This window comes from Balearica regulorum, chromosome 26 (genome assembly GCF_011004875.1).
Source record: "Balearica regulorum gibbericeps isolate bBalReg1 chromosome 26, bBalReg1.pri, whole genome shotgun sequence".
Lineage (NCBI taxonomy): Eukaryota > Metazoa > Chordata > Aves > Gruiformes > Gruidae > Balearica > Balearica regulorum.
Window position 1 is genome coordinate 1,942,821 of NC_046209.1, and position 27,783 is coordinate 1,970,603.

A 27,783-nucleotide genomic window follows, 5' to 3' on the forward strand; every position below is an offset into this window, starting at 1 on the left:
CCACCAATAGAGAGGCGGCGCTAGGCGGGGGCGGGCCCTCCGCGGCGCCCGGTTCCGCGGGCGCTGCCTCCTGGGAGCTGTGGTCCCCGAGCGGACCTAGGGTCGCGGGTTCGAGCCCCGGCTGCGCTGTGCGGGACAGCGGCACAGCCCCAGCAATGGCCACGTGTGTGTATATAAATTAAACCATATACATGTATATGCCTGCACGCCCCTGTGTATAGATGTGCACACATGTGGGTGTGTATTTGCACCTGAAGGGCCCCCTCGAGCTGAGGCTCTGCCATAGCCATCCCTGCGTACAGCCCCCGGGCACGGCATTTCGGGGGCGAAGGAGGGCACAGGAGTTTGGGCAGTGGTGGCTCAATCCCCGTGGCTTCCCCGTCCTCCTCCGCCCTGGGACCAGGGCTGGCCGAGCCATGACATTCCCCTCCCCAGTAATGCCCTCCCTGGAGCAATGATGCCACAGGACAAGCTGTAACCATCTCGCCTGCCACATCCTTTTGCCCATTTCTTCCTTGTGAGATAAAGGGGCTCTTCTCCTGCATTTATCCCCCCGTCGCTGCTCAGCTGCATCTCCCTGCGAGCACTGGAGGAGCCGAAGGTGGACGAGGCCAGGGCAGAGCCCACTGGGTGCAGCTCGTCCAGGCTGACGGTGGGTGAAGGGGCTTCAGGGCCCACCGCGATGCCAGCACCTGCGTCACGGCGGGGGTCTGCAGGTATTTCAGCTGAACTTGGGGTAATTTAGGCCTGTGACAGCCCTGCCCTGCAAGGAGCTGATGGGGAGCTCTGTGGGTGCTGGTGGGTGTCCCTGGTCCAGGCAGGGCACTGCTGGCCCCGAGGGGTTGCCATGGATATCGATCTCCCAGGCGACGGGATGCGCTTCCCGCTAGATGTCGCTTCCGCCCGTGCCCCGAGCATCCCCTGCAGGTTGAGGTGCCCAGGCTCGGGGGGGGGGGGCACATCCCCCCCCAGGCACCCCCAGGGTGGTCCGGGCATGCAGCCCCCGGTGTGCCCCCTATGCCAGCCTTGGCCAGGAACCGAGCAACCCCTCTGCCAATGTAGGGGAGAACTCAGGGGCTGCGATGCCCAAATATCCCCTCAGTTCCCCCAAAGTGGCCCGGTCCTGGCTGCCAGGTGCCCCCGGCTGCGAGCCGAGCCCAGGTTGGGGGAAGCACCCTGTGTCCTGGTCCCCCCAGAACCCCCAGACCCCCCCAAGCCCTTGCACCGGAGCACAGCGCTGGCTGTGGGACCTGCACAAACTGGTAGCTGCGCCTCTCTGGAATGAGTGCAGCGCCCCAGGATCCTCGCAGCCCCCACGACATCAGCTTTCAGCTCCGTTGAGACACAAAAAAAGGAGGGAAAGATGGAAGATGGATGCTTGGAGCACCCCCAGCCCAGCCGCCCTCCCCCAGGACACAAAAGCCCCTTTGAGGACTGATTTTACACCGCTCCAGCCAGGATGCTTGAATTAGCGTCGGCAAAGGGAGCTGCCATGACGGGTGGTTGTCAGTGCGGCTGTAAAGTCGTCAAATTAACGGGACTTCCCGGTCCCACGCCCAGTGAGGGGGTGCCAGGCCCAGCACAGTCCCCAGATGCACCAGGGGGACCTTTCCTCGAAGGGCCGGGGCCTGGCAGCCACGTCCCGCCCACCGAGCCAGGGCCGATCCCCCGAAAACCGAGCTCCCGCCGGTCCCACAGCCAGGAGACCCCATGGGCACCGTGACCAGGGACCGGCTCGGGGACTTTCCACCTCTGCACGATGCTGGGGGGCAGCTGGCGTGCCGGGAGCGGGTCTGTGCCCGTTCCCCCCGCAGAAGTTTCCCATTTTGCACAAAGACGGCGGCGGGTGGCGGCGGGCATTGTCCGGGCTGCATCGCGTTACCCAGGGCTCCCGGAGAAATCACTTGTATTTCACGCTCCATTGAGCAGCTGCCTGTATATATTTTCTGTGTTGCACTTTTAGCATGACAAAAGGAGAGGGCCTGTGAACTCCTTGCTCTTCAGACCTCTCCGACACGTCCCCTGAGCGGAGCCCCCCTCGGTTAGCATAACAAACTGCCACGCTCCCTCCGACGTGCTCCGGCTCCCTCCCGGCCCTTTCCCCCGGAGTAATTTAATGTATAGCTCAATATTTGGGCGTCTGGGTCGCTGGCGGTGGCGGGCGGGCAGGCGAGCGCATGCTGGGGTGTTCGGAGGCAGGGATTTTGGCGAGGATGTTCTTCCAACGCGTCCATAGGAGAGCCGGCTTGGCCCCGTGTCACCCACGCTGTGTTTAACTGGTCACCGGAAACACCGGTGGGACCTCGCAGCCCTCACTGGGGAGGGGACTGAGCCGTGACAGCCCCGGCTGGACGCAGCACCGGCTCCACAACTCCGGGACCCCGATGCTGAGTGAGCAACCGGAGTCACCAACCTCTGTGGTGATGTTGTGCATCGTCCCCTGTCTGCTCTGGAGCTGCAGGTCTCCAGGCTCTGGTTTTTGCCTTGAAATTTGACTTAAAGACAGAAAAATGGGAGCTGCAGGGCTGGAGAGAGTCTCAGGACCAGCAGCACGAGCTGGGGCTGGAAAAACCAGTCAGCGCACTGGGAGCTGGTGGTGTCGGCTGGGTGTTTGTCCCTCCCGGGTCCCCGTTTGCACAACCTGTCCCACGCACCCCCCATCAGGGCCACCCCTGGGGAGCCCTGTGGACCAGCAAAGCAGGGCCAGACTCAGTTCCCACATCTGGGGTGGGAAGAGGGAGTGAGGGTGAGGAGACGTGCCCGTCCCCATGCCGGCCAAGCCATGCTGCTCCTGCCCCCGCTCAGCCCAAAAAAGGGATGGGACATCATCCCCCCCCCGCTGGGACCCCCTCGGGGCACCCCTCGCCTCCCGCTGTGGGGAAGGAGCAGGTTGGCAAGATAAAAGATTGACATGCTGGGAAGGGAACCCACCCTGGACACCGGGTCTCGCAGGGATTTGGGGTGTCCTGCAAGAAAAAGGGGCAAAATCCTGCTCCAACACCAGTGGCACGAGGGAGACCAGGCTGTGACACAGCTGGGGGCTTTGAACACCTTTAATGCACGTGATTTTTTTTTTTTTCCCTTTCTCCTCGTCGAGCTGCAGACCTCATCCTCCCAAAGCCTCGGGCTCGGTGGCAGCAGATCTGTGTCTCTCCAGCTTCCCATGGTGACATCTCATGGTCTGGCACCGAGGTGGGTGGGGGACCCCCGGGTGGGATCCCCTGGGCACGTCTGGCTTCAGCCTGGGGGCTGCTGATATGGGAAAAGAGGGAGCAAGCCCTTACCCCGGGGACGGGAAGGGCATCTGCACGGATCCTGCCCACGCTTCAAACCGAGCCTTGGCTTCTCTCCTGGTCACCCAGACCGCGTGGTGTCCGCTCATGTCACCTGTTAATGGGAGAAACTGGTGTGAACCCAGTCCCAGCCCGGTGAGAAGTGGGACAGAGTCCCCGCAGGATGGCCGGGAGGTGACCGTGTCACCACCACGCCGACTCCCTGCCCGAGTAATTTCTGCTGTCCCTACAACCGCAGTCCCCAAGCTGCCGTGCACTTGGGGACACTTCTACTGGGGTTCGGGTCCAGCCTCTGGCGGTGGGGACAAGCAGGAGTTTGGGGTCAGCGTGTTTTTAAGTGGCTGGTGACACCCTGGGACATCTTGAAAGAGGGCAGGTGACAGCAGGAGCAGGAAAAAACGCATCGCTGCTGGTATCTAATGGGGAGAAGAGCTCCTGCCCAGGTAGGAGAAGGGGTTGTGTCCTGCAAAACTCATGCAAGACCTTTAAGGTGACACGGTGAGTGATCAGGGGCACCTGGGCGCTGCTGTGGGGTTCACGGAGTCCCCATCTCCCACCCCATTTCCGCGGGCTGCTCCAAAAAATCCTCACCGAGAGCCACGCTTTGCACCGGATCTCTTGTGAGCAGGCTGAGCCTCACGCCATCCCCGGGGCACGCGGTGGCACCTCTTCACTCATGTCCTTGTTGCTGCGGGTCACTTGCTGGGGGTCCTGATGCCCCGACCATGGGGCACAATCAGCAAAGTCCCCGGTGCGCTGCCGGGCAGCTGCCTGCAGATGAACATACATGGCGTTAGCTGCTGCCTGCACCGGAGCTGCCATGCAGCATGGCAGTGCACGCACCCCTCCCCTAATTCCAGTCTCCTCCTGCGTTTTCCCCCTCCTCCCCACGCCTGCATCCCTCCGCCAGCCTTTCCCTTACGCAGCTTTGCAGGGCCCGAGCCCGAATTCGCTCATTAATTGGCCAGTCGGGGCATCCTTGTGTTCTCCCTTCACGTTCAGCCTTCGGCGTTGCTTTATGGGGTGCTAAAGCTGCGCTGACAAGTGCTGCATGGCATAAATCCCCGTGAAGTGCCTGTTCTCGCTGGCTCACCCAGCCCTGATTCCCCGCGAGGGCTCTGCCAGCTTTGGGGTTGTCCTTCTCCGTGGTCTGGGTGGGGTGGGGGATCGGTGCAGGCACCCTCCTTTCCCCGAGCCCCTCCGACCCCGTGCACACCGATGCCCTCGGGGATGCACGCGGGGCCGTGCATCCCCCACCCGTGTGCAGGGCTGGGGAAGGCGTGAGCATGTTTGCACGTGCTAAGACCGCCTGATGCTCCAGCAGGAATATTGCACTTGGAAAAGCTCCTTCTCAATATTTTTAGGCTTGGGCTTTGCCAGAGCCCGGCCAGGCTCCCTCTCTGGGATGCTGCAAAGCTGCTGGGGCACGGGGAGGATGCTCGTTGCCGGAGGGGTCCCCTGCAAAGCCAGGCTCCCTGCAAAGCCAACCTTTCCCACCACAATCCCACATCAAACCCTCTACCCGGATCTCCCTCGCCCGGGCTGACAATACCATGTCTGTGCCCCATCTCAAAGGAGCCTTGTCCGGGGGATGCAGATGCCCCGGATCCCCCTCTCCGGGGACGGCTGCGTTGCTTCCTTACGGGATCAGAGGGCTGCTCACGCTTCCCGGGAGCTTAGGGTTCACTGTGGTGCTTGACCTGCCTCCATGTAGCCAAGGGGGTCCCCGTCCGCCCCCCACCTTCCCCTATCTCGTGGGGTGAGACCACTCGAGCCGAGCATCTGTGCAGCAGCTGGCGCAGGGACGGCCGGGGCCAGGACGAGGATCTCAGCGGCTCATCCAGTGCAACGGGAATGGGAAGGGCTCGATTCCGCTCCCACACACAGTGTGAAATTAATTAATAAACAAGGTGTGTTTGGGGCAGGAAACCCAGTATTTCTTATTTATGAAAATGCACAGCTACTTTCTCTTTTCCCTAACGACCTGACCAAGTCCGACGGCTTATGGGGCACAAAGCAACCTGTTCGGCTGTTCCCCCCGTCTGCCGAGGCACAGCAAGAGCCACCGGCCTCTTCTCCCTGCTCCGACCTGGGGGCAGGACACGAGTGACCCCCGGGGAGCCCTGGGGCAATTTTTTGGCCCAAACCTGGGTTTGTGTCTCAGCACCACTGGGTTAACTGTCTGGAGGGGGGGATAACCCCATGAGATGTGGCTGTGATGTGGGAATTGGGGTGCCCAGGGGATCTGCAATCCCTCCTCCCCCGGCTGCCAGGCTGGGAACAGCTTGAGTGTCCAGGCGGGGAATTCATTTAAATAAATTTCCATAGGGATTAATTTCGCCCCTTTTCCCAGCAGCACGGCAGAGGCGAGTGTGTGTGCATGTGTGCACGAGAAAAGCTGAGCCTGTTTTGGGGGAGCTGGAGGGAGGAGGAGGATGGGGGGGCACCTTCCTCTCCCTGCAGCCCCATCCACCCTCGCTGTCCTTCATCCCTTCATCTCCAGCTTCGGGAAGGTTTTGAGCCCGGCCCAGCGGGTGCTCGGTGCCAGAGATGCTGGTCCCAAGCAGGGAGGATCATCCAGTGCAAATCATCCAGCGCCCAAAAATTTCAAAGCTTTCCAAACAGAGCTACAGCGAGCCAAGAGTCGGCATCGGGGGGGCTCAAAATACCATCAGCGAGAAAGATTTGGGCTGTGCGAGTCGGTGGGAGGAAAATCCACGGGATTTGCCGTGATCGAAAGCCCACGGAGTCCCCCACACACACCAGGAGCCTTGTCCTGGCCACATCCCGGCGCAGGGTTTGCCCTCTGGACGCCTGGCCTGGCTCCTTCTGCGCCAAAAATCTACATTTTGTTTGTTGGTGCTCCCCGAACAGCGCACTGGGACCCCGGGCACAAAACCACGGCGGGGCCGGGACGAGGAGGGACGCGGCGGGGGCTTCTCCATCCGCACCGACAGGCTCCGGCATGGGGGGGGGGAGCACCGGCACGGGGCAGAGGGGGTGCACGGGGATGCCACCCGCAATTCTGGTTGCCAAACCCTCCCGCACCACTGAGTAATTCAGCCCACGGGTCCCCCCGAGCTCTGCTCAGCCGCAGCCTCCCCCACCATGAACGGGGATATCAAGGGTTGGGAAAAATCCTCCTGGAGCAGCAGCACGGTCCGGATGCTTGGAAATCCCAGGAGCCAATAATGCCATGATGGTTTTTTGGCTTTTCCAGCCCTCCCCAGGACCCCTGGCGCAGGGGACACCCTTTTTGGCGAGGAGAAATGGTAATCCCACCCCGTTAAACAAGCCCAAGAGCATCTAAATGACAGATTGAAGGGTTTTTTCCGTTCTGCTTAGGATTTGGGATTCAAAGCGCGCGACGGATTCAAATAACCGGTGTAAATAAATCAGGGCTAGTGAACACTTGGAAACAAGCAGAGCAATAGCTATTTTTGGCTGTTAAATTTGGGAGGTTTTAAGGCTCCTTCAGGGCACGAACCGCTGCAAGAATTCGTTAGTGCTGCAGCGAAATAAAAGCGCAGCGAGGAAGGAGAGTTTCCTTTCTCCTCCTGGGGAGGGGGAGACGGACAAACTCAGCAATTCCAGGGCTGCCGGGGGTCTTGCACCCACAGAAATGCTGCCTTTGGGCTCTGGGGTGGAAAATGGGGACCCTGGGCGATTCCTGGAGGGAATGTCCCCATGGAGGGTCCGTCCAGGAACTGCCATCACTCCCAAGTGGAGTTTTTTTCCACTGAAGATGGAGATAGCAGAATTAAACCCATTTCTTTGAAAATGCCAAGCGGAGCACAGAACGTCACTGGGATTTTTTGAAAATGAAAAAAATACCTTTTCCATTTGGATTTTCTGCAGGAATCCCAATTTTTAAGTGACTCACATGGCCCTTTGGAAAAGCGAGGCTGCTGGAAGGGCAGTTCTCACCCCGCCGTGGCAGCCCCCACCAACTCAGGCTCTAAAGCACCGGCCCCCCATTCAATCTGGTGCTGCAGCACCCACCAGCACCCAGCACTGCCCCGGTGTCCCGCATGTCGTTTGCTCGAGTTTGTAAAGGCTCGGAGACATGGGAAAGCTGGGATGGAAGGAAAGCCTGCGGCCCTGTTGGGCTCATTAGAACGATTTTGGGAAGCCTGGGCTGCCCCGCAGCGGGGCACAGCTCTTCCTTGAAACCCCAGGAGCCCCAGAGCTGCACTTGCAGGGGATGGACACCAGCTTTTTGGGGGGTGCAGTGTGCCCCAAGCCCCCCCTTTTTTCAAGAAAAGGCTCTACATGCTGCACACCTCCCATTCCCAGGTAAACTGCCCTTGTTTTGTATCCCCAGCCCGGCCCCGAGCCCGGCACAGGCACCCATGAGCCATCCCAGGGTGGGCAGCCCCATGGGTGCTGGGCACCTGGCCCGTGGGGCAGTACCCAAATAAAATGAGCTGAATTATAGTTCAAGGCAAAGCTCAGCATAAGCATGGAGGTTCTCTGCTCTTTGCCATGGAAACAAGCGTTGCTAAGGAATTGCTTAATAGGGAGTAAAATATTCTAAAAATCTAAGTTTATGTGGCAGCAGGATTGAACCCCGAGTCCTGGGGGTGGATGGGGCTGTGGGGGGCTGCCCTCACAGCAGCTCCCATGTGCAGCGGAAAGCTCCAGTTCTCCATCCGTACGGAGAAATCCCTGGCACGGGGAGAATCGGGCTCAGGGCGGGGGTGCTGGGTGATTTGGGGTGGGCGCGGGATCCCCAGCAGCGTTGGCACGGTCCTGCGGGTGGGGATGTCAAGTCTGCAACCCTTTAAGCCTATATGTTATTAAACAGACTCACAAAAGGGTCCCCCGAGGGACAAAGACACCAGTGCTGCCCTCTCAGAGTGGGCGCAATGCTGGGCTCTTGCACGGTGCCTCAGTTTCCCCTCCCGCACGACCGACGTGGCTGCCGCCATCAGCACCCGTTGCTCCCAGCACCCTCCATGGGTACGCTGAGCTGGCGATACCCGCTTCACTTTATTAATTTTATGGGCACGAGGAAAGGGGCTGCGGGGGGGCGGGGGGGGGAGCGGAATGGCTGCTGGAATAATACGGGTAGGGGCCACCTCTGACCTTGACCCCCGTCCTGGCTCCCCGCGGCAGCTGGGCCGTCGCGCCTCCGCCGACAGCTCAATGGGCGCTTTGTCTGCGCCCGCCGGCCCCGCGCAGCCCCGTCGCCCCCAATAATATTTATGGAGTCGGCGGTCACCTTCTCCCCTGCTCCCTGCATCTCAATAACAGCCGGGCTGGTGAGATCCAGGGAATCTGGGGATTTATAGTCCGGAGAGTTGCTGCTCTTTCGCCCCGTGGGGTGTGGAGTGGCGGATCCTGCCCCTCGGAGAGCTCGTGTGTAACACGAATAACGCACCCCGGGTTTGATTTCGGGTGCTGTTCACAGCCTTTGAGCTTTTTTTTTTTTTTCCTTATTTAAAAAAAAAAAAAAAAAAAAAAAGCCTGGTTAAAAGCAAACAGGTGGGGGAATTTTCTCACTTTTCCCAAGTCTTCCAAAGCCGCTCTGCTCCCAAACCAGCTCGGGGGGGGGGGTGGAAAAGGTGGAGAAAATGAAGTGCTGATTTATTTCACTGCATTTCTGCTCACAGTCCAGTTCCTCCATCAATTAAAACAATTGAAAGCTCCTTTCCAAAGCTCCAGCAAAGAATATTTTAAGATATTTTTAAGACTATTTTAAGACTATTTTAAGATCCTTTTGCCAGAGATGCTGCAGATCGGTGCAGCCCTGGTACCCCCAGGCGTGGGGGGATTCGGGTCTGCCCTGAGCCCATCGAAGTCCCTGGGAAACTCCCTCAGCATCCCGCGTTCCAAAGCAGATGATTTAAGCCAAAGGTGCTTGTTCAGGAAGGGATCAACCGGGAAAACCTTAACATTTGGGGAAGAAAGAGGAGGATCGGTGAAGGCGCAGGGCATGGCGACGACCCTGGTTTGCTGGGATTTGGAAAATCCTGTTAAGGGGTAACTTCTCCCTGATGGGTGATTCGGGGCAAGAAGGGACCGGGCATGAATCCAAGTTCCCGTAGAGTTATTTCAAACGCTACCGAAAACAGGGCTGAAGTGGTGGATCTCTGCGGGTGGGAAATTGGGTCAATATGGGCTGGTTTGGTTGTTTCCCAGATGCTCCAGCTGCACAGAAATTGGTCAATCGAGTCGGATGCTACCGCTGCTCTTCCCACGTGGATAAAAGCGAGAGACTTTCGGCGTGGATCAGATGCTGAGTGACGGGGAATTGCCAAGGCTCACGTCCTTCCTCACTTCTTGGGGGAAAAAAAACCCAAACAAAACAGCCCAGAAAGGATCCAGCAAACCCCCCCAAAATGACTCGCCAGACAGCCGGGGACTGACGCCGACGGTTCTGCCAACAGACGGGCTGGATCTTCGGGGACCCTAAATCCTCCCACAATGTGGGGTTGTCCCCAAAGGCACATGTTGTCCCGTCCTGCAGAAACGGGATTTTGGGGCTGTTTCACTGGATTTTGGGAGATGCCCCGGGATAAATGAACCAAACGGGTCCTTTCCTAGCTTTGCCATCATCTCCTGATAAATCCTCTAGTTTGGAGCAAATCAGCCCCTGGCTGATCCTGGTGCAGAGCAATCCTCCAGTGCCGACCGGCGTTTCTGTGCTGGATTGGTGCTTCCTCCTGTTAACTGAGCTGGGAGGTAACGGGCAGAAAAGTGCCGGGATGCCAGGTAAATCCACAAACCTCCCTGCATGGAAAATCCTCCTTTTGGGCTGTTTAACCCCAGAGCTGCAGGTACCACCGTGCTTCAAGCAGGGTTTTTCCTAGGGCTGGGGGGGACCCAACCCCTAAACACTGCATGGGAGAGAGGAGGAGGATGCTGGGGAAAGCAGAGCCGTGATTTCCACGTATGCTGAGCTCCTTTATAGCCAATCCATCAGGGGAACAGCTACAACCTCGGTCCCCCTGTCCCCATTGCACCACGGCACCCTGGGGAAACAGGAGCATCCCCCAGCGCCACCCCCTGACCTGGCTTGAGCCAGGGCAGCTCCCAGCCTATTTAAAAGAGGAAAACAATTTATTTTCCTCCTCCTCCGCTGGATGCAGGTTGGAAGGTGCCGTGGAGCATCCTGCCCACGCTTGATGCCGTGCCATGCCTGCGCAGCCCAAAGCCGCCACTTCCCGAGGCCACGGCGCAGGGGCTGGTCCTCGCTGTGCCACAGAGCATCTCCCGTCAGCCCCGCGCACACGCGGCTTCTTCCCGTTCCCCTTCCCCGGGGCTCGTTCAGGGAAATGCCGCGTGACACCGGCCCTCGAGTGCTGGCGGCTGGACATGAATCTGGAGTGTCACCTCTGCCACCGCCCTTGTTCCCAGCCTGCGGAGCGGATGCGTGGGAGATAACAAGCCCCTGCAAAGAGCGGGGCGAGCAGAGGAGGACAGGAAAGGGAAAGTCCTGGGAGGCAAATATAAGCTGATTTTAGCGAAGCTGGAGTGCCAGAGGTCCTTTATTCAAAGGGGTTATGTTGCTCTCCATGAGGGGCAAGAGCAGCCGGGTGCTGACGGGGCTGGGGGAGGGCGGTTTCTGGAGATGCCTCAGACACCGTGGGCTTAGTCCAGGTGGGAAACGGGGGTTGTGCTGCAGGAGGAGGGTGCAGGAAGGCGGCTGGGGCACAGGGAGAGCTGGGGGCAGCTCGCCGGGGGATGCCCGAGCAACGGCTGCCACCACAAACCAGCTCGCAAAGGGCGGCGGGACGGGGTCTGACCGCGGCCCCTCACCGGCCTCGCGCCTCCTTCCCAACAGCGGCACGGGGAGCGCTGGGGCCGGCGCAGCCCTCCCGGGAGCGAGCCACCGGCGGGCGGGTGGGCGATGGAGGGTGGTTGTAACAAGCATCATTGCCGGCTTGCTGAGCTAGGCATAATTGTTGCAAAACCGCTGCGCACATGCTGAGCTTCATAATTATCAGGCTTGTCTGCCAGGCTCTCCCTTCCCCCAGCACAACGGCACACTTGATTATGATTATGGTGGCTAATTTTGTCTGGTGCATCTTAGGCATATGGGCCCCCACCTGCTCTGAATATGCAAACGCTGCTGATTTGCTCCTCGGCGGCCGCTCTGAGCCGGGGCCCGTGGGCAGGCGGGGAGGGGGAACCTGCCCGGCGCCGCGAACAAAGAAACCCCACGCGGCGGCGCGGGCACAAAGAGCCGCCGGCACCGGAGCTGCCCGCGGCGTGGCATGGCGGTTGCCGGTGCTGGGCGAGGCCTCCGGTTTTGTTTCCCATGGGCGAGATGGAGCATCTACGAGCAGCGAAATCGCGTGGCGTGGCGTGCACGTATACCGTGGCGTGCACGTATACCGTGTTGTGCACGTACACCGTCACACGCGCACGCACACCCCTACGCAATCAACAACCTACGGACAACCCCCCGCCACGCGACCCCGGCGTTTGCCCGCTCCGGCCTGGCTTTCCCGCATCGCCGTTGGATGCATCCGCATCCCGCAGCCTTGCAGAACCTTCCCTGCCCGCCATAATGTATTGTTTTGTGAAACGTATGAGCGGCGCTTCGCTCGCGTGTCGGTAAGGATCATAAAAGCATCCATGCGACGGTGAAGGGCAGCTGAGGTGGTCTCACGTCTGCCTCGCCGGGACCGCTGTCAGGGGGGCTTTGCCATGCTAATGGATAATTAGATAGGCAGCCAGACTGACAAGGATCCAGATGGATGGATAGATGCCACGAGGATCTGGTGACAGATAAATAGGCAGATGCTAATGGGCAGCGCAAACAACAGCTTAGACTCCTGCTAATTCCCACTGTAATTTTTAAGCTCTCTCCATCCCCCTCCCCTTTTTTCCCCCCTCTCTCCCCCCCCCAATGCAGAGCTTTCACCAGTGCATCCATCACTTATATTTATATGAATTTTTTTTTGCACAGAAATAGCATAAATGGTTGGTAAAGGCTCTAAGGAATAACGAGTAGCAGTGAGCTGAGGTGGGTGTCGTGCGGGGGCTCGGGGAGATGAAACCCCTGGGGTTACCCCAGGACTGGCCAGAGCCAGGCTCGGCTGTCGGGGCGTCTGCATCCCCTGTGCTGCTGCCACTCCCCAACAACTGATTTATTTTTCAATTTAAAAAAAAAAAAAAAAAAAAATTGTCCCTTTTCTTCCACCGCAGGGATGGGAAGAAAATTATGAATGGAGGGGAGGAGGCCGAGGTGGATTAGAGCCGGAGAGCCGTGGCCGAGCAGGCGGCGGAGACAAAAGAAAGCATCTTCGCTTGTTTTCCCTTGCCGCGGGGAATCCACGTGGCAGTTGCGGGAAGGCGGGGAAAGTGGGAAGGGGAGATAAATCCTGCTGGAAGGCTTTTGGCAGCACCCGCACCGCGCGGGAGATTTATAGCCCTGCGCTCCGCAGCCACCTGCCTGCGATGGGTCCAGCTCACCTGCTCCATGGGCCGGGCTCCTTAGCCGGGAACCTGGTTAATGGGATCCGGGCACCCGGGGATGCTGGCGTGGTTGTAGACCTTTGGGTTTTTCCAGCTTGGCAGGGACATCCCTGCCACCGTTGTCATTCCCCGTCCCAGCATCAGAGGGGCTGAGCCGTGGTGTGAGCCCGAACCTCCAGCATCCTCCTGTGGGTACCAGCTCCACGGCCACCACACTCTGCCTCCTGCTCGCGCTGCCTCTATCATCTTATCTGCCCATCTCCTGCTTTATCACCTCTCCCTGATTTGTCTCTCAACCCATCAGCCCCTCCAATATGCTCTTTCTGCCACTCTGCCCCTTTTCCCCTCCATGTTTTTTTATTTTTCCTGTATTTCTCTCTCTCACTGCTCTATAGATTTCCCTCCTCTTTCTCACCTCCTCTCTTCTGCTCCTTTTCCCTCTCTCCAGTGCATTTTCTCTCCCCTCTGCCATCCCAGAAGGGGTCAGCAGGACCACGGCAGCGGGGACGAGCGCCCTGGGGCAGGCGTTCCCTTGAAGCTGGGTCCCTGGGCTGCCAGCACAAGTGGGTCTCCTGCTCCTGTTTCAGGCTGAGCTGCGAAATACGGCCCCGGAGATACCACCGGTATCTCCTGCATCTCGGGAGAGAGCCAGAGCTGGGTCTGGGTTGAGGCAGAGCTCGCAAACTGGTCCCCAAACGCACCTGGAGCATCACTGCCAAGCGCCCCGTGCCTGCCCCGCAGCAGGAGCCAGAGGAGGAAGGAAACACCGTTTCTCCCTTATTTCACCCAAACTGAGGCCGAGGGGGAGGTAGGGGACAGGGAAAGGCCCTGGCCCCTCCGTGTCCGTCATCGCAGGCGCACCAGCCACGGGGAGCGGGTGTCTGCAGCGGCTGCTGGGGTGGCCGCATCCTGCACCCGCTATGTAGGTCAGAGCCGGCGCTGTGAGGGAGCGCGGGGGCCCAGCCCCGGGGCCGCGGAGCTGCCGGCTGGGATTAAACCTCTGGGAGCCTCTTACCAGCACCATATATATATATTAAAAAAAAAATACATACATATACACCATATCACCATATATATATACACACACACCCCCTGTATTTGTGTATATATAGTATTTATATGTACAATCTTGGCTTTTTTCTTGCTTCAGATGGCAGCAGCTTGCTGATACAATTAAAAGTTTTACCAGAAATGACCCTCTTGCAAATATTCTGGTTTTTAAAGAAGCCGATTCGGGTTCTCAGCAACTTGCTGAGAAAGCGCCCGGGGGCTTTTCTGACGAGCTCCCGCAGGTATTCCCAATTTCCTTCGTTTGCTTTACGAGGTAAGTGGGAAAAAAAGAGAAATATTTTCCTTATAAATATAGATGTATGTATAAAAAATATTTGGGGGATTTTTTTTTTTTTCCTCCTGTGCAGATCCCTCTTTCCAGGAGTTTTCCAGTCTCTGCACCATCACTTAGCTTAGGTGGATAAAGACCTGGCAGTTACGGGTCAAGGTGACCGGATGGATGCTATTAAGAAATGTGGGAATGGTGAAAGCTTTAATTCCCAGTTTAAAAAAAAAAATCCTTTTCTGGCCACAGATGTTGAAAGCACCTTCCATTCCCAATTCTTTTCCTTCCCATCACAAAATACCCACAAGCAGCTTCGTCCACCCTTGTGCATCAGCCAAGGGCAGCACCCAGGTGACACCAGGACCCCCACGGCCCGTAGCCATCAGAAAAAAAAAGACAATATTGGGAATGTGAGGATGAGAGAGGCTTAAAATACGACCCAGCTTTTGGGGAATTAATTTTGGACCGATTTCCCGCTGTGGCCATCACCTGCTAAAATCCCACTTCTCTTTTTGGGTGGTCGCCCTCATCCCTCCGCGAGCACACGGTGCTATTTTTGAGGGGAGGGATAAACGGGGGCACACGGGGTACGGACGCGGCCGTTGACCAAGACAGACGGATGGCATCCTCAGGAGAGAGAGAGAATTTGGCGCGGGAAAGGGGGCAGCGATGGCATTGCCTGGACTCGGCATTTAATTAAGATGCAGGAGCGGTACTTTGGGTGCAAAAAGCGGAGGGGGAAGGGTTAAGGGGCGGCGGGAGAGAGGGGTGAGAAGAAAGCCCGAAGAAAAGAAGGGACCTCATAGCACCGGCGGGGCTTGATGGCTTAATTACCATATTCAAATCTAATTAATTCCCTTTGCATAAAAAGGCCACGGCGGGCGTGGGACCAGCCTTGCAGATGGCGTCTCATGCTCAGCACCATTTTGGGGCCGCCGGCCATCTTAGAGCGAGGAGGAGGAGGAGGAGGACGGCTTCGCCCGCGGCGCCGAGCATCTGCTCGGGGCACCCATCGGGCACAGGGCTGCGCCGGGTGCCAGCACCAAGAAGCCCCATCAACCATCATTAATACTGCTTTGAGGAAGAAGACTCTAATTAAAAGCGGGGGGGGTGGGGGGAGAAGGAACGAAGCAAAAATGGATGGGGAGGGGAGCTTAAAACAACGGGGCATCATAATTTGGGGGTATTAGTGCACCCCGCACCCTTGGTTGGGGCTTCCCACTCCATCCCCCATCCCGGGGTCTCCCGATGGGACAGCACGGGGCTCCGTGCGGATGGAGATTGCCTCCCGATGAGGGGTCAGTGTCCCCGGAGGTATTTTCTGGAAGGGGTGGGCAATGGGGAGTACGACACGGCGGTGGTCCTGGGGAGACGTACATCTCGCTCCCCTAAAAAGCAGCACCTTGCTCCCCTAAAAAAGCAGCGCCGACATGGCCCTGCGCCATGGGAGCATCCCGGACCCATCTCCAGAGGGTGATCCCATGGGGATGTACCCCACATCCCCCTTGGGGTGCCAGCGAGCAGGAAAACCAGCCAAAAAATCCAGCCTCGAGGAGTAGATACCCAAACCCCTTCCTGCACAGGCATTGTTTGGGGAGGAAACGGGGGATAATATTCCTCACCTCCCCATCGTGCATCTGGGGGTGAACCAAACCCCTGCTGGAAAACCAGCCCCGAGAGCATGGGCTGCCGACCGGCACCACGGCAGCGCCCGCGCCGGCTGCCAGGCTCACCCTGGGAAAGGTGAAAGTTATTTTTCTAATGTTTCGGACAGCTTCGCCGTCACGTGAAAAACTCAGAGGAGCGAGGACCGCAGGGGATGTGGTTTTTCTCCCTTGACTGACTCCCAAGGATGCGATGCTGCTGCTGCGGGGCTGCGCTCCTCCCCCCCTTCCCAGCGCTGCTGGGGGCTGGGATGAAAATGTTACCCCAAAACAGGCTGGAAGTCGCTTGTGTGGCTAAATCCAATGTCTGCCAGCAGGAAAAATGGGATTTGGGGGGTTTGGATGGGGTAGAGCAGAAGGATCTGTGGATGGGGGGTGGCAAAGCGAGAGGTGAGGGGGGGGAAGATTCCCCCTTATGCTGTTTAGTCATAGAAAAGGATGGGTTTGAGTCATAGAGGAGAGATTTTTAGATGTACATTAAAAAGGAAATAGGAGGAAAAGTCGATTATTTGGCAACCAAAAGCTGTTACCAATAGCCCAGTCTTCCATCAGCTTTGAGGGGGAATCTAAACATTTTCAAAGACGAATATAAATAAAATGTGGATAAAAGCTGTCTTTTTTTTTTTTCCCAAAACCAATGAGAAAAAAAATCAGCGCGGCACCTCGCAGCCTGGCAACTGCAGCCGCCTGCCTGGACCCGACGGCAGGAGCAGCCCAGCCGCGCACCGAGCCATTGTGGGTGCCCCCCTCTGCGGCACTGCTCCCTGGTCCCCCCAAATTCCTGGCTGGAGAGAGCCGGAGGGGAGGTTTTGTGAGGCAAACCCAGCGCCGGCTGTCTGGGTTTGCAGGTAGGGAGAGGAAAGCAAGAAAAGCCCAAACTTACCTCGTCCAGGAGAGGCGAAGGGGTCTGGAGCATCCTTGAGGGAGCGAAGCCAACTTCCCTTGCCCGGCTCTGCAGGCATCGTGCTTGCCACGGAGGGATGTGACCCAACCAGCCTGTCCCCGACAGCCGCACACAAATTTGTCACTGCAAACCCACGCCGGGAGCAGCCTCCTCCCAGCCCGGCAGGTCCCATGGGCTGGAAAGCCCAGTCCACGGTGCCCCACGAGGCTCCTCCATCCTTTGATTTCCAGGGCGAGGGTGCTGTGGGGTGGGTGGTCTCCCTGGGGGCTCTTCCCACGCTGCTCCCCTTCGCTCTGGCCGCTTCGCCCCATTCCCGTCCCCAGTGATGGATGCTGCTGGACCACAGCAATCGAAGCAAGGTGGGGATTTCTCCTCTGCAAAAAATAAAATTACCAATGCCGTCACCTCCAAAAACACACTGACCACCTCCAAAACCACACCAGTCACCTCCAAATCCACACCGATCTTGCTCTGCTCATCGCTGAGCCATCTTAACCAGCCCAGTTGCCGCGCTGGGCAGGCCCACGTGGCTAAGATGATGCTTTAAGGGGATCGCAAAGGTTTCTCCTGGTACCGCCGGAGCTTGCCGAAGGGCCTCGAGGTCTCCGCGCTCGCCTCTATGTACAAATCCCACGTGGCCACTGCCGGGCTCTGGCTACCTGCACGGGTCCCCGCTCAGTGCCGGGTTTCCGTTTGACCTCGCCATTGGGGTCTAGAGAGGGGGTCGAGTGGCTCCATCACCCCATGGATCACACCCCGGGCTGCATCCCGCATCCCGTTTTGCAGACAGGATGGCATTGGCAGGGAGAGGAGCCAAACCTTCCCGGGAGCCAGTGGGGAGGGATACCCCTCTGTGTCGGATGACGGGGGGCAAACCCCCTCCCCGTGTGCCCTTGGTCATATCCCCCGTCCCCCAGCACCGGCTGCCAGCGAGGGCATGCCTTGGTCTGCCCCAGATCAGCCTTTTTATCACCCAAACCCACAGGGTGTGGAGGTGAGGACCCAGCACTCATGTCCATCCCACACAACCCTGCCTGAGGCGGGGGGGGGGGGGGGGGGGGCGGGGGGGCACCCATCGGCCGATTCACTTTGCTTCCAAAAACTCAGCCCCTCCGACACCTCTGGGCACTCCCGAGGTTGTCCGACGGGAAGAGAGGACCCCAAAAAGACCGGAGCCGGGGGCTCTCCCTACGGCAGGGCGGGTTGACGGCGCTGCCCCAGACGGGCGGCGGGAGCCGGAGCCAGGGGGGACACACCAAGGGGACGCCCAAGGGGACGGGGGGCTCAGACACAATGCTGCCATTGAAGGGGCCGCGCCGTGGGTCCCGGCCCTTCCTGCCCAGACACAATAGGGGCGGCCCCGCGCGCCACTTGTGCGCATTGTGCGGAGGCAGCCCCCCCCCAACCCCGGCCCCTCCTTTCTGTCCCCCATCGGATAATGGATCCGCTTTGTGTGCTTGGCTGGACAAGGACTTTGTGGCGGAGAAAGAACGGGTGTTTGTCTGTCAGAAGAGATCGGCCAAGAAAGGGACGGGGAGGAGCGGTGGCTGGAGCGGGGCAGCGTCCCTCGCCGCAGCATTGGCCTTGCACGGCCCCCGCGCCGCCGGCAATATTCCCAGCAGTGCCGGGGGGGAAAGTCCTTGCTGGGAACTCGGGGAGGTGCAGCCCGGTGACCGTGGTGCTGCCGGACCCGTCGCTCAAACCCCATCCCTGGTCCCGGCGAGCATCCCGCCAAACACCACTTACCGTCTCTGAACCCAACACAAATCCGTGGTGGCGGAGGGTCTGTGTCCCCCTGCCCGGATCTGCCCCCCCCAGGCTCTCTGGGTCCCCCCTCAGCCACCGTTCCCAGGGATGGGATCAGCAAAACCTACAGGAGATTAATTCTCCGGCTGCCTGGCTCTCGCTGTACCGGCGTGCAGGAAGGCGGACGGGATAATCCCCGACTTCAGTGTAGCCAGAGCCGCAAAGAGCAGGATTAATAAGAACTAGGCTTTAATTTCAGCAGCCCTGAACGGGTCTCTTTCCTGCAGCATCCCCAATTCCAGCACGTCGGACAATTAAGGGACGGGGGAGCTCTGTGACTGACGGCCACATCCTAGCTGCTCCGGGAGGGGAAAGCCAGCCCTGGCACTGGCCGGACGGGAAAACTGCCGGATTTCAGCCCAGCCAAGCAGCCAGCACTGCGTGTGCGGGTACACGCGTGTGCCTGCGGGTACATGCTAACACCACACGTGCGCCACACGGCCCCGCACGCTCCATGGGAGCAAGCGCAGAGCGCCTCCGGGCAGCAAACCCTGTGCAAAGCAGGGCTGGAAACCGGGATTATTTCCTGTTAAAGCAATTCGGGAAACCGGTCCCATTTATCCTGTTGGTTGGGGCACGTTTTTTTAATTGCTGAAATTCTGGATTTTGAAATCAGGTCTGTGCATATGCTGGTATTTAATGAAAACATGGAGTTTTGTTTCCCAAAATTTTTGCCTGATAATCAGTTTCTCGATGCCCTGACGGGTCTGTGCTCGCTGCCAGGCACTCGGGGTGGCACATCTGCCAGCCCAGAGGGGGACAAGGCAGGGACATGAGTTCAGGAAAACCCAGACCCCATCACACCGGGAGCGGATTCATCCCACCCATGCTTCATCAGCACGGTGGCAGCGGCGTTGCCAGCCCAGGCTCAGCACCCCGGGACCCTGCACCCCATGCATGGGTGGCATTTTGGGGTGATAACAACCATAGGGCTGGAGGTGGCATCTCAGCAGCACGTCCCCCCTTTCCCCTGTAGATTTTCCTGCTGCTCTTTGAGGTCTGGGTGCCCACATGGGGTGAGCATCTCCAGCAGCATCACCCCGGGGGACCCCGAACCCGCATCCCGGGTGCTGTGGGGCTGAGCCGGGTGGTTCATCGCCTGTCGGGGAAAGCGGCTGGGCCGACGGGATGATTAGGGTGGCCTGTGGAGTAATTATCTCATTGGGCAACTAATACCCTTTCAGCAGGAGCGGGGTGGGGAAGTATTGTTTGGGCTTAGGGATTACATCAACCCGGCTGGAGCAGACAATGTGCTCCCCCTGGGAAGAGGCAGCTCAGCTCCAGGGGGAGAGGAGGGAGGCAGGGGCTGAAGCTGTCTCAATTAGCGAGTGTCCCAGCGAGGAAGAGTGTGGTGGGGGCTCCTGGGGGGGGAACATGAGGAGTTTAGCAGGGAAGGAAAGCATCCTTAACCCTTCGTGCTCCTTCTGCAAGGGGATTCATCCTTCACCCCCGCGTTAAGCCTTGCAGGGACAAGAAGATGTCAGGAGGGCTGGATGTGTCCCCTCCTCCCCACGATGCTGAGGAAAGCAAAGCACAGCCAGTTTTCTCCTTTTTCTGCCTTTTTTTTTTTTTTTTCTTTTTGACAGCCCAATGCCAGCCCCTTCCAAGCCTCCCTGCACATCAGCAGCACGTCGGCCGCTTCAACCTCGTATTGGGGACAGGCAGCGATCTGCCAGCCGGGGCCACCGGAGGAGCCAGCTAAGCCACAAGCAGGGCACGTCCCCATCCCCAACCCCAAAAAGCCATGCCGGGGAGCGGGGGAGACAACCCCCTGCACCTTCCCCCAGCAACACACAGCATCGGGGCACATCCTTGGCATCCCCCTGAAACACCGGCACCGGCCCCGCGCCCACCCGGCACGGCCGCCCTGCTCTGGCTGGAGTGGGGCCGGGGTTAGTTTTGGCTGGGTTCGTGGTAAATCAGGCGTGAGGCCGGCGAGCCGGCGGCAGCCATCACGCCAGGTTACCGGCGGAGCAAGGGGCCGGCTCCACCTGGCCCTCGCCATCCACGGGGTGATTAAACACGGGGCTCCCAGCTGCCATACATTTTTAAATAAATGAATAATACATAGCGGGGTGATAAATAAATAACGGCCATACATTTGAACTTAGCCTCTGAGAAAATCCTTTTAGTTCAAAAGGACCGGGGCGCTTGGAAAGGGGAGCCCATGCATTTTGAATGGGCTGCCATCAAGTGTCAGGGCTTGGCAAGGGAGACGAGGGGGGGAGGGATAAAACCAGCCTCGACACGAGCAGGGCGGGGGGACAGGAACGAGGGTCCTTGGGCATCGCCAAGGGCGGCTTTGGTGGGAGCAGGCAGCGATGGCACCCAGGGCTGCGGATGCCCCGATGCTGGGCATCAAGAGCCCGGCGTGCCCCAAATCCCTGGGAAGGAGGAGGATGAGGATGGAGGGTGCCATGCCAGGAGGTGAAGGGCAGCCCCGGAGAAAGGCGAGCGGCACATGAAAGGTCCGGTCCTGCTAACCCCGACGGCGCTGAGGAGGAGTCCCCGTTTAGCAGAGCAAAGGCAGCGTTTACTTAGCAGTGGTCCTCTAAAGAGGTGGGTGGCCCTGGAAGGCGGCCCAGACAAATACAAGGGGATTAGACAAGTGAAAGGTGTGAGCGGAGGGGAGAAGGGGAGGAGGATGCTCAGGGAAAGCCGTTAGCAGGGGCATAACGAAGCGCCCCAAGCAGGGAGGGGGCGGCGAGGCAGAGGCGGACGGGAGCTGAATGGGAGGAAACATATTGTCACCTTTTTTGGGGGGAATCCAGAGAGACCCCATGTCAGAGGAGCTGGGGGTTGGGGCTGGGATTAGCTCTGAGGCTGCCCAGGCCCCTGCACGGGGCAGCTGACAGCACATGCCTACCCTAACGTGTGTCCCTGCCACACACAGCTACGCACACATGCGGTCTGGCCATGCACAGCTGTGACACACATGTCCTGGCCATGCACACGCATGTTCCAGCCATGCACACACATGGCCCGGCCATGCATACACATGTCCCAGGACAGGGTCCTCGCCAGGACTCGCTCCCTCGCCCTTCACGAAGCCCGAGAGCTGAAGAGGCAACTTCTTTAATTCTTTGCACAAACTGCTCCCACTCGCTTGCATCGCTAAGTGGGTATTGATTTATTAGGCTGTAATTTAAGGCAGAACGTTTTAAAATGAACTCACACACCAAACCCAGGCACGAGAATAAACAAGAACTGATTTATTTGCTGCCTGTTTCTCAGCAGATGCCTGGCCCGGCCAGCGGCACTGCAGGGCAAGGGGGGGACGGGGAACTGCTGCGGCCGGATCCTGGCATGGGAAGACCGGGACGGGACCATCTCCCTCCCTCCCTGCACACCCCCCCATAAGGGCTGCAGAGCAGCCCCGCACGCACCCATCCTGCACCCCCCCAGCAGCCCAATGCAACGCCCCCCAGAGCCCCCCCCGGTGCTGGGGTGCACGGGACGGGGATGGTGGCAGCGAGGGTGGCAGAGCCGCCCGGCCCCAGGCTTGCCACCCCCCGGGACAGCAGAGTCCGGCCGGCACGGGGACAGGCAGGAAGGCTTGCTCCTGCCATCGCCAGTGCCCTGCACCAGTGGCTGCCCGCGCATCACGCCGAGACCAGCGAGACCTCACGAGCAGCACCGGAGCCACTGGGATCGGTCCCCGGTCCGGCTGTGGAAACTGCGGGCTGGGGACTTTGAACCAAGCCTTTAATCTGGCCCCAGCAAAGACCCAGAACTTCATCCCCCAACAAGCAGCCACGAGGCCAGACCTCCGCCGGCATCAATCAGCCACGCTCCCATGAATGCACCGAGCCAGGTTCGGGGGGGGTCATTCCACACAGCTGCCCCCCCCCCCCCCCCCGCCCCCAGCTCAGCATCCCCCATCCACCTCCACCAGCTGAGTCCCGGGTGTCAAACCCCCACCAGGTCCCATCTGCGGGACCCGGCCGTCGTGGCGCATTCCTGCGAGCCGGCCCCGGAGCAGCAGCTGCCGGACAGAGCCGATCGCCGCCGCCGTGGCGCGGGCAGCTCGTCTTGACCTTGCCGGTCAGGTGTTGGGAGGGAGGGGGAATATAAAAAAAAAACCAAAACCAACAACCCAACCCTCGGTGCCGCCAGCCGTCGCCGGGGCACGGGGAGGTTTTAATGCAGCGGGGACCATAATGGGGCCGGCTGGGGGAGCGAGGGCGAGGAGAAATTAGTGTCAGTGTGTGTGTGCCTTAAACAAACCTGCGCCGGGGTGACGTGAATGAGGGCACAGCCTGTGTATATATTAGTGATGGGATCTGACCTCGCTGGGAGGGCTCCTTCCCTCGCTCCGCTCCTCTGGGCGTGGGAAAAAGGCCTGGGCTCTTTTCACAGCTGTTCTCGCTGCTGCACTGAGCTAATGGAGGGGCTGCCCGGCTCCCTCCTCCCCCCGCCGCCTTTTCAGTCCTTCAGCAAAAACCCCCCTTTCACAGTCCCTTAAAAACACACCTCATTGTTCCCGCCTGGATTGCATTGAAATGCCACTCGCGCCCCGTCTCCCGGAGCAGCCGGCCCCAACTCCGGCTCGGCTGCGCGTGCACACGCGTGTGCAAGCCCGGGCATGCATGGGAGCGCACGGGTGTGTGTGTGTGTGTGTGCCCGTCTATAGGTTGATGCATTGCAGCTGGCACGGGGTTTCATCCCTGAAGCTCGCTCTGGGAGGGGTGACTGCTGGCGGGGGGGCGGGGAGAAACATGGAGCCAAGGGGGCTTTCCACACCCCGGGCAGCCAAGCCGGTGTTGATGCCCCCAGCCCAGATCCTCCCATCTCTCCCTTTTATCCGGATGCTTTCATTTTGATAGAAGAAATGAGCCAAAAGGTACCAGGCCCCGTCCCTGATTTGCAAACCCGGAGGCTCGGCGAGCAGAGGGGACACGTGACTGGTGGCTGTACCCCCATCCACGCCCCAGCCGTGGGGACCGACGGGGACCCCAAGCACCCCAGCACCACCCCGAGCTCCTCTGCAGCCCCGGCCGTGCCCAGGTTTCACAACCAGCGTTTAACGCTCCGGGAGCAAATACTCCGCGTTAAATCCCCGCCCGATACACGAAGTGGTGGGATTTCCCCGGGATGGGGCAGTTCGGGGACATCACACCTTGATTTCCCCTAACCCCCACCCCCTGGGTTGCCCAGAAATCCACTCCAAGCCCTGTAGAAATCCAAGATTTATAGAAAACAATAAACAGCCGCGCAAGGATCAGCCCTCGCCTGGTTTCCCGGGGAATTAGGGCAGAGAAAGTCTGGGCTCAGCCTCCCAGGGAGCTACGGGGGACGGCGGAGCCAGGGGTCCCGCTCGCTGCGCAGCCGCCGAAGTGGGGGGGGCTGGTCCTCGAAGCCGGTGGCAGCGGCACAGGCGCAGCCCCCCCCTCCCCGCCAGTCCCAGCCCCACCATCTTCCCTTGTTTGCCAAGGCCCAGCCCCAGAATAGCACCGGGATCGTGCTTTTCATTAAAAATAAATAAATACATTTCTGGTGGCGGTGGAGGAAGGCATGAAAACACCATCCCCAAAGGCTCGAAAACCAGAAGGCAGAGGCGGCGAAAGGCACAGTTATTATTTTTTCAAGCGGCTGGCATTTTTTAAGCTTATCTCCTGCTATCCTTGGCCGGGGGGCGGGGGGGCATCACTGGCTGGTGTCCGCAGCAGGACGGACAGACGGACAGGACAGCATCCTCGGGGCCCGCTCGTGCCTCCCCGCGTGCTTTTCCCGCTGACCTTTCCCTGCTGCTCTGATAGATACTTTCTGACAAAAGCGGGGACGTCGCACACCTTCCGTCCTTGCTCCGCACCCGACGCAGGGACATCGCCACTAGCAAGTCCCTGTCACCGGCTATTAGGGGGAGAAGGTCTCCGCCGCCGCCGCGCTCTTTCCGCATGAGCGCCAGCACTGGTGCCGGGCAGGGGGGTCCCCCCGGCCCCCCGATACATAACGCACGTGCCCCGCGTTCGCCATTCGTAAATGCAAATGTATTTAACAGCCGCACACGGGTTTGTTATCGGCGAGGATGAGCCCCAGCTCTTTGAAGTCAACATATATATATGACGATGCACATACGTGCGTGACCTACATTCGGGGCTGTAGCGCTTTCCCCGGGTGTGCGATGCCCACGTGTGCCGGCAGCGAGGGGGCTCGGCCAACCCTCGCCCACCGAAGCACCTTTCCCCGCGCCGGGAGGATTCCTGGCACGGGGAAGGGGAAAGGCTTCGGCAAACGCTGCTCGGTTGGAGCATCCTGAAAAACCGCTTGCCGAGGAACCCAGGCAAAGGGTTTGGCTTTGGCAAGAGTGACAAAGCGCGGTCACCAAGGCCATGTCCTCGGCACCCTGAGCATCACTGACATGCCGCGAGTCCCCCCGCATCCCACGCCTGTCCCCTACCCCGGTCCTCACGCCCCGGCACAGGCGAGCACCTGCCCCGCTCCGCTCGCTTTCAAGTATTGCCATTTCCCCGGCTGATTTTGACTTCTCCACCCAGCGCAGCCATGGAGTTTCCATAGAAACACGAAGATATTAAACTGTAAATAATAATTTCTCCATTAAAAAAAAAAAAAAAAGAGAGAGAAAGCAAGGCTCCGGTGCATAGCGTGGGGCTGGTGGGCTGGGAACAGCACCCGACGTCCAGGGCACCCGGTCCCACATGTGGGGGTCTTATCTCAGCCCCCCCCAGGCTGGATCCCATGGGTGGGGGTCCCATGCACACCCCTGACTGAGAGCACCGCATCCCTCCAGCACCGAAGGAGGGCTGAGTGCTCTCGCACCGCTCCCTCCACCGCCAGCACCTGATTTATCCAGGTCGGAGACTTCAGCCTGACATCTGTAAAAATTAGCAGCTAAAGAGCCGGCCGGGCCATCCTCCGCCAGCTTTGGGTAAATAAACGGGAGCTTCACCGCCGCAGTGACACGTACCTGATGGGAAGGAATTGTTATTTACTGTTGCCTGTTCAATGGTCATTTTTAAATGGCCTAAAGTTAAACACATCAGTGTTTTTCATTACCTCCTGCTTGGGGATATGTTTTTGTCTGGGGCTTTTACCCTTTCTGTCTATTTAAGTGATACTTTTTATCATAAATGACTTTTTTTCCCCCTCCTTGCTATCAAGTTGGAAAATCATCAGCTTGCGGTGGGAGGAAGGAGCGGTGCCGGGGCTGGGGGGGGCGGCATGGGGACCCCCTCTCCCAGGGACGGGGTGATTTGGATATAACGGTCAAGGCTGGGAGCCGGGATCTTTGGGCACACGCGTGCGATGCTGGCGGCCAGGATGGCTGCAAACGCTGCTTCCCCCACCCGTCCCCAATTAAAGCCTGAACATCGTGCTGCCGGCGGCGGGAGGCAATCTCGGGCGGTGTTATTTTTAGGGCTCCGGCAGGCGAGGTGCCGGTCCCGTCGTTTCGTGTTTCCCAGCTGAGCTTGGCAGCCGTGGGGCGGAGGTGGAGCTGCCTTGTGGCTCCGCTCAGCACCCCAAACCCTGGGCATCCCCCCTGGCTTGGGGCAAAACCAGCTCCCTCCATCCCTTGCACCAACCACAGCACGAAGGGCTCCTTCTGCCCCACCGCTGAGCCCAGGGCCGGATCCTGCCCACCCTCACCTGCACAGCCGACAGCAGCACCAGCCCAGCATCCCAACAGCCAAGCTGGCCACGAGCTCTCTACTCCCATCTCCGTGGCTAGGCCAGGGTTTTGGGGAGCGTCCCACCGCCCTCGACTCGCTCTGCTGTGCTGGCACTGCGATGCTCAGCCCGGCTCCTCTCCCGGTGCCAAGGACCAGGACCGGAGACCCCCAGGGCCGGCCGGACCCCCAACCTGCCGCAGCAGCCCGGGGCTGTAAACCACCACCCTGCCCCAAAGTAGCCGGGCTGAGCGCCCCGGCAGCGCCTGGGATTATCCTCAGCATAACATCCCCTGGGAACAAGATTGCAGCTTAGGGCCTAATGGAAAAGAGGAAAGAGATGGGATTAAAAGGAAAATAATGACTATTACTTTAGCGAGGCCGGGGAAATGAGACGGGGATTAGCGTCCTCTTTACCAGCAGCCCCCAATCCCGCTGGGCGGTCCCGGATCCATCCGGGGCAGCCAGAGACGCCCGTGCTCGGCATCGCTCCCGAGGGTGACATCGGGGCTGGCGGTATCGACCCTGGAGGGATGACCCTGGCTGTCCCGAGCACGAGGTCGAACTGGCGGCGCCAGATCCAGCCCGAGCACCCGCTGCATCCCTGTGCCACCGCCTCTGCCCACACGCAGAGGGCACGAAACGAAGGCGATTTTGCAAATATTTGCCAGCGCAGTGATTTTCCTCTCCCTGCAGATTTGCCGGGAGAAATTATAAAATATTCTGCAAGGAATAAAACATTGAAAATTAAAACTTCACTTGCAAAGGCACAAGCCCAAGAATAAACCTGAAAGGCTCCTTTCTCTCGCCTTCGGTTGCACACACCGCGCGGCGCAATTGGCTGCTTCCCTGGAATAGATTCAGTTGCTATGATACCAAGTTTGCTTTTAACGAACCCCAGAAAATTAATGGTATTCAGCAGATAAGTCCTTAAAGTGGAACCTATTTTAAGAAATTCTTGCTGAATGGTTTACAAGTAGTCAGGAGGGAGAAGAAGGTTGCCTGAGTGCAGCAGAGCCTGCGCTGGTTCTCCCTCTGCTCCTGGCTGGGATGTTGGGGTGCACTGTGTTGTGTTTTGGGGTACACTTCAGGCTGGGACCCCAAGCAGTGATGGCAGGATTGATGCAGAGCATCAGCTCCCCGTGCCGTACACCGTGCATCCCTCCTGCTGCCGCACGGCCGCCGCTTTGCATCCTCCTGGCTGTCCCCACGCGGCCTCGCTGCTGCCGAAACGCTTCTCCCGCCGGCCGGCGGCTTCCTCCGCCGACGCTACGGAAACGCGGGCAGGTCGGTGCAGGCAGCCTCTGCCCAAACCCTGCCCAAACCCGCACACAAAGCTACGGGATTCAGGGCTGATCCAGATCTTGGAGAGCCTGAGACGGTCGAAGGGATGTAAATGGGTCTGGCATGGAAAGCCTGCTCCGACAGCAACCTGCTGGCCCTTGGAGGAGCTCAGGGGAAGGTTTTCCTGCCGGCACAGTGCCCCAGCCAGCCAGCCCTGCAAGCAAAGCACAGGGTGGCATCAGCCATCGGATGGGGCGCATCCCCCCCGGGACCTGTGTCTCCGCCAGGGAGACAAGCCGGTGCCTCTGGATGCCGCAGCGGCCCCGCGTTGTGCTGCAGTAAAGCCTCTCACCCAGCTCAGCACCGCCACGGCTGAAGCACCCGCGCTCCTGTCCCCGTCCCCAAGCCGCAGGCAGAGCGGCTCTGCAGAGCATGGGGT

The 27,783-nt window shown here is 59.4% G+C and overlaps 1 long non-coding RNA gene across 7 annotated transcripts in view; it reads right to left on the bottom strand.

Moving 5' to 3' along the window:
- Window positions 1-3,037: 3,037 nt before the first annotated feature.
- Window positions 3,038-27,783, bottom strand: part of LOC142605242 (uncharacterized) — a 36,811-nt gene continuing 12,065 nt past the window's right edge. For 6 of the 7 annotated variants that reach the window (XR_012838963.1, XR_012838965.1, XR_012838964.1 and 3 more), the window contains 3 exons: window positions 16,606-17,000; window positions 3,885-4,064; window positions 3,038-3,387 (listed from right to left, as the gene is read on the bottom strand). This is a non-coding gene — a long non-coding RNA (uncharacterized LOC142605242). Of the gene's footprint in view, window positions 3,388-3,884; window positions 4,065-16,605; window positions 17,001-17,073; window positions 17,188-27,783 lie in introns of those variants that run through there. The other variant, XR_012838966.1, reaches the window with a different exon arrangement.